Consider the following 13973-nt stretch of genomic DNA (forward strand, 5'->3'; position numbering starts at 1 on the left):
CCAATCCATGAGCATGGGAGATCTTTCCATCTTTTGAGATTTTCTTTGATTTCTTTCTTCAGAGACTTGAAATTCTTGTCATACAGATCTTTCACTTGCTTGGTTAGAGTTGCACCAAGGTCTTTTATATTATTTGTGACTGTCATGATGGATGTCATTCCCCTAATTTCTTTCTCAGTCCGTTTATCCTTTGAGTAGTGGAAGGCTAGTGATTTGTTTGTTTTATTTATTTTGTAGAATAGTTTGAAGAGTATTGGTATTAAGTCTTCTTTGAAGGTCTGATAGAATTGTGCACTAAACACAACTGGTCCTGGGCTTTTTTAGTTGGGAGACTTTGAATGATTGCTTCTATTTCTTCAGGGGTTATGGGACTGTTTAGATCATTTATCTGATCCAGATTTATCCTTGGTATTTAGTATCTGTCTAGAAAATTATCCATTTCATCCAGATTTTCTAGTTTTGTTGAGTATAGGCTTTTATCATAGGATCTGATGATTATTTTTAATTTCCTCAGTTTCTGTTATTATATCTCCCTTTCATTTCTGATTTTATTTATTTGGATACTGTCTCTGTACCCTTTGCTTAGTCTGGTTAAGGGTTTGTCTATCTTGTCGATTTTCTCAAAGAGCCAGCTCCCTGGTTTTGTTAATTCTTTGTATACATGTTGTTGTTGCTTCTATTTGGTTGATTTCAGCTCTGAGTTTGATTATTTCCTGCCATCTACTTCTCTTGGGTATATTTGCTTCCTTTTATAATAGAGTTTCCACCTGTTAAGGTGCTAGTATATTCTCTCTCCAGTTTCTTTATTGGGCAATCAGAGCTATGAATTTTCTGCTTAGTACTGCTTTCATTGTGTCCCATTTCATTAAATTCAAAAAAGTCTTAAAATTCTATCTTTATTTCTTCCTTGACCAAGTTATCATTGAGTAGGATTTTGTTCAGTTTCCATGTGTATGTGGGCTTTCTGTTGTTTTTGTTGTTACTGAGAATCAGCCTTAATCCATGCTGATCTGCCATGATGCATGGGAATATTTTGATCTTCTTGTATCTGTTTAGTCTTGCTTTGTAAGCACTTATATGGTCAGTGTTGGAGAAGGTACCATGAAGTGCTGAGAAGAAGGTACATTCTTTTGTTTTAGCATGAAATGTTCTATAGGTATCTGTTAAATTCATTTGATTCATAACTTCTGTTAGTTCCACTGAGTTTCTATTTAGTTTCTGTTTCCATAATCTGTCCATTGATGTGAGTGGGGTGTTGAAGTCTCCTACTATTATTGTGTGAGGTGCAATGTGTGTTTTGAGAATAGAAAATACAGTTGCCTTACTGATAGATAATGACATGTGTAGAATAAACCAGTAAACCTTTTCTAAGAACTCATTTGTAGCTTTCAATATATTTCTTCTGCTAAATGCTTGAGTTTAGGAACTAAGAAATTTGCTGATGGGTTATATGAGACAAAGTAGGCATAAACAGATTTTTTTTGAGACAGTGAAAGATGGTTGTATGTTGGAACCTATATCTGTAATCCCAATATTCTAAAGGCTGAAGCAAAAAGATCATTTATTCAAGATTTGTGTGGGTTCCATATGGTCATAACAAATAATAATAATAATAATAATAATGATAATGATAATAAATTCTGAGATCTATGCAACTTCTGGTATATGAGAAATTGTATTTGTCTAATAAACACCTTTATTCTAAAAGTACAATAGTACCATGAAACTAAACGTTGAACTTCCATATAACTCAGATATATCACTTTGAGGCATATATCCAAAATACTCTGTCTCCTCTTAAAGATATGTACATTCGTTCCTTTGAAAATTCATCTTTATTGCCATAGTGTTTCCAAAAATCAGGAAAATGAATCAGCCTATATATAAATGACAGGTGTCAAGCTTGATAGTTTTATGTCAACTTGACCTAAGTTGGTAAAGTCATTTGAGAAGAGGGAACCTCAATTAAGAAAATACCCCCACAAGATTAGACTGCAAGGTGTTTTCTTAATTATTGATTGATGTAGGAGGGCCCAGCTCACTGTGGACTATTCCAACCCTATGCTAGTAGTCTTCAGTTTTATGAGAAATTAGGCTAAGTAAGACATGGTGATCAAGCCAATAAGCAGCACCTCTCCATGGCCTCTGAATCAGCTCCTGCCTCCAGGTTCCTGCCCTGTTTGGGTTTTGGTCCTGATTGCCTTCTATGCTGAACAGTGATGTGGAAGTATGAGCCAAATAAACCCTGTCCTCCTCAAGTTGCTTTTTGGTTATGGTGATCACCAAAGCAATAAAAACACTAAGATAATGGGTAATGAAAATATGTTTCATATATACTATATTTTACTCAGTTCTAAAGAAAAAGTATGACATTTGCTTGTAGGGAAAACTGGAAAACTATACTGAGTAAAACTGAAAGACAGATTGTGCATTATCTCTTACATATATGTATCCTAGCTACATACTCAGAGTGGTTTATACACATTTTGTACATAGAGTCTAGGAAGATATAAAATGGCCATGGGTGGAAAATCCTTAAGGGAGGGGGACTAGTAAATCAAATATGATATAAAGTTGGATAGGGAAATATTGGCAGTCAAATAAATGGTTCATGTAAAGAGAGGTTTGGGAACTTAGAACACAGAGGTGAGGGATTAACAAACCCAATGATATAAAAAAATCCATATTGAAACTCTATTTTAAAATGAATTTGGAAGGCAGTGCCCTACAGAAGTGCAAGTAGGAAGGGATGCTTCTCTTGAAGCAATGGGTTATTAAACAAACCACAGCACCGTGTGTGGAACATTTTCCTACAAGTTGTTTATCAGAGAAGTCCCTACTCTAATGCAGGGTAGTGCCTTTGTTCTTACTTGCCAACCAGGACTTGGTGGTAAGATTTTATTGCTTAAAAAACGTGGTACATCATCAGATACATGGGGACATTAAGCTAGAAATGAACTGGGAGCTTTCTTACTGCTGGTTAAATTGCAGAGTGCCAGAAGGTGCTATATGGGCATCTAGGAAGAGAAAGTCATAAACAGACTTGCATGTCTGTGATCTCATGTGTTACAATAATGTCAATCCCAGAACAGTATGCTCATGGTACAGTAGGGGTATGAGTAGTGTTGGGGCAACTAACTGCTTCTTTTGGAATCAAGGCCTACTACATAGAAAAGAATCTTTCACCCAAATATTCCTAATGATCTGGCACTTTCATTTTAGCAATGGAAATTACAAAATGTAATAATTTCTTCTTAAGAAGAAGTGTCCAAACATATCTTTCACTGTGAACCACCAAAGACCTTATTGATGAATGAAGTGGACTTCTTTATAGAGCAGGGACCTTGTCCTATGCAACATGTCTGTGCTACCATGAACTTCTAATGTGATGGTTAATTTTCATTGTTGACTTGACTGGATTAAGAATCACCTCTTCTTTAAATCTAATTACTGTGATGTCTTTGATGCAGTATATGAAGTATGGATTCCTTTAGACAATTTCACAGTAGCAAATAGATGTGTGAAAGATGTCTGGGAATTAGTTGTAGGATGAATTGTGGCCACTCAACATAAGTTTTGCTGAGGTCCTAATCTCTACTGTCATCATATGTCAGGAAAAAAGTCTTTAATGTAGTAACTGCAGTTAAACTAGACCCAGAGCAATATTATTCAAAAAGGAATAATCTTTCTTTCAATAAATAGAAAAGAAGCAAGAGAAAGAAAGGTAATAAGAGGACACACAGAGTGGTGGTCATCTAGAGAAAAAAAGATGCCTTGAGAATCCAATGAGTCAGTTAACTTACTTTAAGACTCCTAATTCCAGACTGTAAGGTAACAACAGGCACCATAACAGCAGGCGTAAGGCACACCTTGAAAGGGCTATAGCAATTTTTTAAAAGAATTTATTTGTCTTTTACTGTTTGCATATGTGTAGACATGTGCATATGAGTGAAGGTGCCTGCAAAAATTTAAACAGGGGATCAGATCCACGGGTGATATTGAGACAGGTGGTTGTGAATAGCCTGTCATGGATGCTGTACATTGATTTCAGACAAGAGCAGTATATTCCCTTTAATTTTTGGACCATCTATCCAGCAAAATATTTCACTCTTAACAAGTTTACATGTGCTTAAGAGATACAATATCTTCTAATGTCATCATAGTGAAGTGCATTTATCCTTAAAGTTTGGCTTGAGTTTTTTCCATTTTAAGTGACTCTTCAAAATTAATCTAAAGAAAGAATCAATACAAAATAAAGGATTATATTTTATTAGTTCTATGGAAAGTGAGAAAAATGTGACAAGAAAGAACACAATAGAATCTTCAAAGTTGCTAATCAGTTTTTTTTAAAAGAACCTGCATAATTGAGAGAACTGTGTATTTAAAATTATTCTATAAGTGGTAGAATAAATCTCATATAATATGCTGTATAATTGTATGATCCATAATAAAAATAATTTAAAAAGAATGGTTCCTGGCATTAAATCTGTTAAAAAGTAAACAAGTGATTAGAAGCAACATATTCTCAATTTAGGAAAGAAGCCATAAGAAGGGCTTAATGACAGATGGGGATATAAGGAGAATTGCTTATTTTGAGATAGGAGGATTTACATGTTTTTCCTTAAATATGCAAGAACCCAAGACAAAATCAGAAATTTAAGCTAATATTCTGGCACTACCTCTTCCCCATCAATCTCTTTACCTCTTTTTTTTCCTTTATAGTTCCTATTCCTTCTGCCAAACAATGCTGTCTCTGTCTCTGGAGCTTTGAAGTATATTGACTGCTCTCCTTTCCTACCCAACTACGAAACACCTAAAAGCTTCGGACAAGGTCTTGCTTTTGATCTGTAGAAAGGAGCTTACACTGGACCATTGTTTAAAATGAGATAACTTTATTTGGGAGTCATAGCAATAAGAGTGAATTCCAAGCTTAAAACCAAAGTCAAAAGTACTGGGGGGGGGGGCAGCTGGAGAAGCAATAGCTGACACTGAGCTTTCTTGCCTGGTAAACGGTCTTCATGTCTTCATTCAGAGGTTGTCATCTGCAAGCTGACAGAGTACCTTCCTCATTTGCTCTCCACCTTCATTTTCAAGACAGTGTATTTTCATGCATCTGCACCTTGCCAAGGCATCTAGACATACTGGCTGGGAAACCTGCAGAATTCCCCTTTCTCCCCCTTATCAGGCGGCTCAACAGGTGTGGCACGTGTCTTTTTATGTGGGTTCTGAATATCTGGCTCAGATCCTTGTGTGGCAAACATTTTATTAACGGAACCATCTCCCCTGCCCTTCGAGTTTTACCTTCTTATTTTCGTAGGAAAGTTATTTCCCATGCTATTATATTTAACAGTACTAACACACAACCCCTTATTGCCGACTGAGATTTCCATTATGCCTTTGCATCTATAATTTTCCACATTGCTATATAATTTACACAGTGTCTAATCTTATGTTTATCTCTACCACTGGCATGCTAACTGCATAAGAGAGGAAGTTCTGCTTTTCAGTGTATCATACGCAATGAAGACAGTACATGGCGTATGATAAGTACTGAGTCGTTGAATGGATAACTCCTGATTCATGCTTCAGAGGTAGAAGAGACAAGTAGCAAAAGCTAGCATAATTTCTTTCAGAAAACAGGAGCTTAACACTAATCTGCTACCATTCAGGATTCACACTATGTCAGGAGCTTATGTTTGTGCTATAAGAAAGAGAAGGTGGAATTTTAGAGAAAACACTAACCCTCAGGTTCACAGTGCTCACTTGCGGGTAGTAAGACCCTTCTCAGGAAGCATGTGGTTTGTTGCTTGTATGCTTTGGCTAATTTGGTTTTGATTCTTCTTAATTTATTTTTAATACTTAACCCTCTCCAAAATGTGTACTAACCTAGAAAAATGGTCCATTTTACCATTGATTCATATAAAACTGTCACATCTTTATGAATTGTAGAATTAGAGGAAAAATAATCCTATATGGCTATTTTAATGAAGAGAATACATTGGCTAAATTACTCTACACTTGAACAAGTTTGAGCTAATTTTATATTAATAATGTCTGCATAGTCTACAGTATTTAAAACGAGAAACCACAAAACCCCCAAAACTATTATTTAAGTAGCAAAATGTAGCTTCATACATATTAAGCTATCTCAAGTAGGGTTCCCTGCTTCCTAAAAAGGATCATGGATATGCAACTTTAGATTTGGACTTTCATAGAATGTATCTTCATCTTCATTGAAAAGTTTAGACCTTTGGTGCTACTTTGAGAGCAGACCTCTAATTAGCGGTGTTTTAAGGCATGTATGTGTAATAACTGGCCACCAGCATTTCATCATTACTGTCAAGTTCATGTGACAGCAACCAAAGTTGCATTTTTAATGTGAGCCTCTGAAGATTAAAAACCCGATGCGTTAATCCCATGGTGCTTTGCATTTCTTTCTAAATTCACATCGTGCTTCCATTTCAGTTACCTTTGCTTTTAATGATAGAGGGGCAAGGTTATTTCCAGATGCCATAAGCACTTGGTGGTATTTTTTTCCTTCAGGGTAAACTAATTTTGATTTCAATATCATTTTACCATTGTGTATGATATTGAGAGTTATCCCCAAATGTAAGAAGAATTTTAATGTTTCTGCATTCGTCTGAACAGTATATTGAGAGAAGAATCTGTGTAAAATTCGTGTTAAAGTTTCTATCGCATTGCCCATAAATGCAAAGTGCCAACCCCAAGTCATAAGCTGAAATATTTAATAGCAGTGGTCACCACATCTGAAATGATGGTGGATCTCTTGTCAGTGCGTTTTGCTCTCAGCTGAAAGTTATGTTGGAGTACTGTACTTTTACAAAATTAAAAACTTTTAATGGCAAAACGATCAGAAATCATTTGAGATCCCAGATGCCCAGTGTTTATGGCATGTCCATGGAGGTTGGCAGAAATAGGAGTTGTCACAAGGATACCTCAGTCTGTCTCATCTCCTTTCCCTGAAAATTACATTTCTATCTTCCTTTGGCTCTTAAAAATGTTCACAATGTTCAATGACTTAATTTAATGAATGCATTATTAGAAATGGAATATATTGGGGGGAAAAGTAAAGGAACTCTGCTTGCCTTTTCCAATGTGATTAATATTTTATTTTTAAGAAAAGCAAATTAAAGAAAAATCCCCAACCTAAGGTCAACAGTGCCTGTTTAAGGGAACTATCTTATTCTATCCTCTTCAATGCACTGTCTTTTTCAGAATATTAATGGGGAAAAGAGTGACAAGGATGCCTTAGACACACGTGTCAGGAGAAAGGGTCAGCTCTTGGCAGTAGGATGTTAATTCACATCCATTAATGAAATTTATCCTTAGTACTCTCTCTCTCTCTCTCTCTCTCTCTCTCTCTCTCTCTCTCTCCCTCACTCTCTTTCCTGCACACTCCCTCCCTCCCTCTCTCCCTCTCTCTATGTTTCTCTCTTACTCTTTTAAATAAAAAAGGTCTCTTTTTTTTTTTTTAAAGAGGGAGAGAACGCCATGGACTTTTCACAGGGGCTAAGCAAGGCCACAGGGGCAGGCCAAGGTAAGAGACTGACAATCTTCAGGTGATTAAGGAGACTCAAAGGCTAGGTAGACCTACAAAATGAATAACTGTGGACCCAGAACCATGCCACGAGGCTCAATGGCTTGTGATTTGCAAGTTGATAAGACAAGAAGATTAATAATGCTGCATGATAATGGCTGCTCGCTCCTCTCAGCTGGGGAGATGGTAATGATGTGCACTTGCTATAGGAGCAGCCTGGTGAGCGGCAGAGACGAGGGTACAGATTCACTCGTCCCAATTGGCCCCGAGGATATAGAGATTTTGAAAAATGGGAATGCAGTTACAATTTTAATTAGATATAAAGTTTTTAATAATTTTGCTGAAATGAGGACTTCAAAGAACATATTTTGCAGCATTCAGGCCCATAACTCCTGAGTGACAGTTTTGGTTAATTTGCAAGTTTTCAGATCAAACTTTGCCCCTGGCTCCATGCTGAGGGTAAAGTAAAATGTCAATTTCTTTCCTTAGTGATCTCAAGCATCTTATTTAGGCAGGTGTGCTGAATTCTCTTATTCTGTAGACCTTAGCCGAACAAAACTACTCATTAAAATATATGCTTAGGAGAAAAAAAAATTAGCAGCATAAATAAAATCAGTGGTAATAAAGAGAATCAATCAGCAAGAAAAATGTACAGCAATATACAACATAAAATTTTAAAGAAGAAGCAGGGTAATATTGTATATAAAAGGTGATTAAATGTTAGCATATGATTATACTGTCATTGCATATTATTATCAAAGAATGTTTAATTTATATCCTGTTTAAAATTAGAGGTAGATGAACAAAAAGATATTTTTTCCTCCAGACCATATTCTTTCTCTTTCCTGCTGAATCCATGTATAAATTTGTGATTGGGATGTGTGGTCCTGCATTAATTATATTATTATTAGAAATATATTGATTCTTGGCAGAATGCTAAATAGTGTTAATAGGGAATGATGTTCTCAGTCCATTTAAAGGTATCCTTTGGCCTCTGTTCTCTCCACTTTACTTCTGGTCGCTCCCGAGATTGGGGAAACAGCCAGTCAAAAGACATCTTTAACTGCACCATCTTGAAACAGTGCTTAAAACAGACAGAACATTAAAGTAAACATGGCAAGTTGATTGAAATAGAGTGCATGTCATTTCACATTAAAGTGATTTCTGGGGCCTCAATTTATGATCAACTTACATTTTATAGGAAATTGTGTGTGTGTGTGTGTGTGTGTGTGTGTGTGTGCTGATGTGCAATTGAGTTGGAACATTTCTTATTTTTTTCCCATTAAAACTTGATATTTATGAACTTTGTATAAGGTTAGCCTCAGTATTTCTCAAATAACTGTCACTAAACCATGAGCCTCAGAAACATAAAATTATAGTCATTGGCTGATGGAGTCTGCCAGAGACTCCAGAATGTATAAACAGAGGTTTGAATAACTTATTAGAAGTGATGCCTTCCAGAATCACATGAAATTAATATGGGAGTTCAGCTTTCTGTGTGATTTCATCAGAGTCTGGGTTCATAAAAAACATAGAAACAATGTTCAAACGGGAAGGATGCACAAGCAAACAAACAAGGCATGGGCACCAGAATCACCGTTGTCTTCCTTATAAATCAATACAGCACATTGTTATCTGTCCTTTTATCAAACTTCTGCTCTCTTAGAAAAAAGCATCAACCCAGCCGCGCAGCAGCACTGGCTCCTTAACAATGGATTTTTCTCTGTTCTTAAACACTATACTTTCTCCAGCAACTCAGCACCTTCTCAGACTGTTCCTTAGGGACTCTAACTTCAAAGAGATGGCCCACACTAGCGTCCAACAATACAGTCTGCACCGTGTGATTCTGTAAGTTGGCTAAATCTTGCTGCTGCCAGTCGTTCTACTTGGGAACAGTGGTCCTCAGCTGACTGCAGTCAATTTCAATGAAGGAAAACAGTGCTGATAAATACCAATCAGCTAGGTGTCATTATTACTAATAATAAACAGCTAGTAGCATAGAGGTGATACCACTTGAATAGTCAGTTATATAAATATACAGTTTCCTATTGAAGAAAATAATAATAATAATTTTATTTTAACAAATGAGGGAACTTGAGTGTAGAAGTAGCTGTCTATATTATGTGATACTTGATAGGCTGAGATACACAAAAAATAGAAGCCAGGAGTTCAAATACAGCCTGAGGAACAATGAGAGAACACATCTCAAACTGGAAAACAGAAACAACAACAACAACGTAACCATGAGGATTTTAAAACACAATTGCAGTTCCGATGGATAACCAGACCAGAAACACCTGTATGCCATAAAATATAGAATGAAATAAAGTAAGGCAGAGTGCAAATATGCTCCTACCAGTATTTGGTGTTAGGCAACCAAAATATCTCTTAAAAGAAAATTATCGTGCTATTGGAAATGAGAGTGATATATGATGGATTGCCTAAATGTTATAAGAACTCACTTGTGTTGGTTAATATAAGAACATACTCTATTTCCAGACTATGAAAACAAAGGATTTTTGTCTAATTCCATTCACAGACACTGTGAAGATCGTGAGGAAGAGGGTGAAATGATTTTGCTCTATACATCTTCACTTCTGGCCAAACCTGAGCTAGGAATAGTGATAAAACTCAGATTTGTTGCAGTAATCTTAAAAATTCAGTTTGGAAAACCAGAACTTGGTCAACTCCTGCTTCATTTGTTTATTATCATAAAAATAAGTTCTGTTTCTTATTGTGATCTTAGAACAGCTATTTCCATTGAGCTGTGATCAAATATATCTATTTGTGAAGATTTTTTTTTTTTAAAAAGCATACATGTAATTCTGTTGAGAATACCAAATAAAAGGGAGGGCTACAATTTCATGGTATGTAGCATTCTGGTGAATTTGAGTTGTTTGCATTAGAACTCGGGTCTACATGAATTAAACCAACAGTTAACTGTGTCAGCTTGCTTGGATTCCTGCCCACTTTGTCAAGAGGTGGAATTCAAATAAAAAATTTAGTGTTCATAAGTTGTGTCCAAATGGAACCAAATGTGCCCTCAGAATATGATTAAAGGGCCTTTTGTGATGATGCATAGACTTAGAAAAATTAATACTGTGGGCCTATGTTTTTTATTGGGTGAAATTCGGTAAGGTGAGTTTCATAAAACAGATTTCCCACCTGTTTGTTCAGCTGCTTTACCCATCGTGTGCAAAATTTCTCCAGTCGCCAGTACCTATACCACCTTTTACTTTTGATTTAAACATTAAGACAGTATAGTCTTTTCCCATCTATTTAGGCATTCTTAAAGCTGCATGAAGAGAATGGGGTTTATGATTACTTTCTTCGATCAGTATCCTTTCCTCGTTGTTAGTACATCCTTTAAAAACCCTGTTTATTATAACTTATACAGATCTAATTACAAAGTCGGGTCCCTATAAACATAGAACTTAAAGATAATTGTCAAGTTATACCTAGAAAATATATGAAAAAGAGAATAGAAGATTTAATATTTCAGAAGGGAAGGAATGAAGAACAATGGGAGAGCTTGAAAAAGTTATAGGCAATCGTATTATGTTATATTTATTCAAACATAATATATGTAGTAATGTTGTGTCTCTTGGGAAAATAATGTCCCCTCCCATGAGCCATAGATTATCTATTAAACTCTCTAGTTCTATACATGAGAAACTTATTCTCTAGTTGTGGGTGAAGGGAATCCAAACAACTTCTGAAATAATAATTTCTTGTTCTCGATTATCTCCCACATATCCCGTCCCGCAGGACCTAGTTATTGGGGGGGAGGGGAGAAGGGAGGATTGAGGAGGACCACGCCTGGAAAAAACGGGCGGGGAAAGAAAAGCGAGGTCAAGCAAAAAGGGGTATCTTGTCAAAGCCTTTTTAATGAAAGGCAAAGCGCCTAGTTTTGAACGCACTGAGAGAGGAAGTAGGGAGGGGCTGAGGGGAATGCTAGAAGCACAGAAAGAGGAAAGGTCATAGGGGCGGATGCTGGCTGTGGCATCCAGCAGCTTTTCTGGAATGCTGGTTCTGCCTAGACAACCCCAGGTGTTCGGCCAGGATAACAACCAGTTGATCAGCCTTGTGTGAAGAAGGGGGTGGTTCAGCTGTAAACCGCAGGGTCAGTGGACTCTCAAGGTGAGAGCTGTTGAAAGTCTGGTTTCCCAGTTTGGTCTCCCACACCCACAAGCTGAAAGTTGGTCTCTACTGCTGAAGTCACCTTGCACTTTAGACATAGGATTCAGAAGAATCTAGCTGGATCTGACACAAAAGCCTTCTCCCTGAGAATTAGCTTTCATAATATCGGAAGGTGTTAATGCAAGCTTGCAAACGAGGAAAGCAATCAAAAGTCCTACCATTCTGTGATGCTTAAAACACACAGCAATGACCAGCCGTGAGACATTCCTAAAGTTAGAGTAGTGCATGCGAGTGACTAGCAGCTGTTCTCAGTGGACATAGAGCCCTGAACAAAAGGGAAATCATATGTGTCCCTGGGAACCTATCCAACTATCTGGGGCTAGTGATATCATGGATGTAAGAAAAGAAAACTACTACTTCCACTTTCAGGAAAGCTGAATTCCTCATTGCATTCTTAACTCTTATTATTCTGCCTGCCCCCCAGTGTACCCCGCAGGCCCCCTCAAGGAAGCTTTCCTTTCAGCAGATGGAGTCTAGTTATAAAAGGTAACAACTATTCACAATGCAGAGAACAACTGACAGTGGGGTTCGAAACCCAACTAGTGACAAATCCACAACACAACTATAAACCTAAGGTACAGGGAACATCACGGAAGAGAGGGAAGAGAGGACTTAAAAATTGTAAGAGCTATCAATCATTTTGCTTCTGCAGCCTCCAAAGCAGCATCCCCTATTCCATCTCCATCCCCAGAAGCAAACAATAAATAAAAAAATAAAAATAAATTAAAAAAAATAAAAAAAGAAGCTGTTACAACCCTGAAATCTCAACAATATGGCTATCTAAACAAGACCCGAGCAGAGACAATACCAGTTGACATGCCAACATGATACTAGAAAGCTCATGGGACTCTACCTCCAGTTGAAGAAAATCAGGCAATTAAAAACTGCTAAAAGAGGTGAATTAGTCTTCTCCAGGGATGAACTCTGTAATTGGTTATCAAACACCAACTGGAGAGTCCCTAAGAAATAGGCACATATGAGCAACTCAAAGTACATTCAGCATACATACACACACACACACACACACACACACACACATACATACATGTGTGTAATACATATATAGATAGAATAATAAAGAAAATATGAAGTTAGGAAAGAACAGAGAGATATGAGAGGTATAGGAGAGAGGAGTGGAGTGTTGCAATGACATACACAAAATTAAGAAGATAAATTTAATTTTTAAAGGAATAGTGTTTATACTGTAAGTCTCATGTTAAACAATATTTTATTTTGAAAATTTTGATTCTTCTTGAATGAATTATTCTATTTTATGGATGTTCAAGAGCACATAGCAAATGTTCATGCGCTCCTTGATGATATATGCTTTAATCAAGGCCTTTAATTTATATTCTCTTCCTACATACTCTCTCGCAGAAGAAATTCCTCAATAGCTAGGCATGGAGTAAACATTCTTAAGTCAGTAAATAAGGACAATATTGTTTTAACTAAATGTCTGTTTAGGAATATGTATCAACTCCTATATAATATTTACAATAATATTTAATGTAATAATAATAATTCCATGTAAATAGAATTAACTGAAAACTGTCATGCCATTAACTATAAGCACTGATTGATGAGCTAGAAGTTCATGCCAGAGAACATTATATATGGGGCATATTGGGCATGTATTAATTATCAATGAAAAGTTTGTTGTGCATTGAAAAGGAAAAAGGAGGACTTTTCCTAGCCACCCAAGGAGTCAACTTGTAAACATGTTTATTTTTACCCTGAAACAATAATAAACCACTATGTGATTTATTGACATTTTAAAGAATAGGAATTTCTGCATATCAATTTACATTCTCATTGTTCTCCCTGCCCTTGTAAAGGTACTATTACTAATCATTCTGGCTCAGCTCTTTAAAAACAACACTTGGGTGGAGTAAAATGCATCCATAAAATAATGCTCTCCTTGGGGATTGCAACATCTGGCAGGGCCACCGGTGCTCCCAGGAACTAGACCACCAATCAAGGAGCATGCAGGGAGGGATCCACGGCTCCAGATACAAATGTAGCACAGGATGGCCTTGCCTGACATCAATGGGAGGGGAGGACCTTGGTCCTGTTGGGGATTGATGCCCCAGCGTAGAGGGATGAGGGAGCGGTGAGGCAGGATTGGGTGAGTGGGTGGGGGAGCACCCTCATAGAGGCAAAGGGGAGGGAAGAGAGGGCAGATGTGGGGTGGGGATGGGATTGTGGAGGGATAACC

Source organism: Apodemus sylvaticus, chromosome 2, assembly GCF_947179515.1.
Source record: "Apodemus sylvaticus chromosome 2, mApoSyl1.1, whole genome shotgun sequence".
Lineage (NCBI taxonomy): Eukaryota > Metazoa > Chordata > Mammalia > Rodentia > Muridae > Apodemus > Apodemus sylvaticus.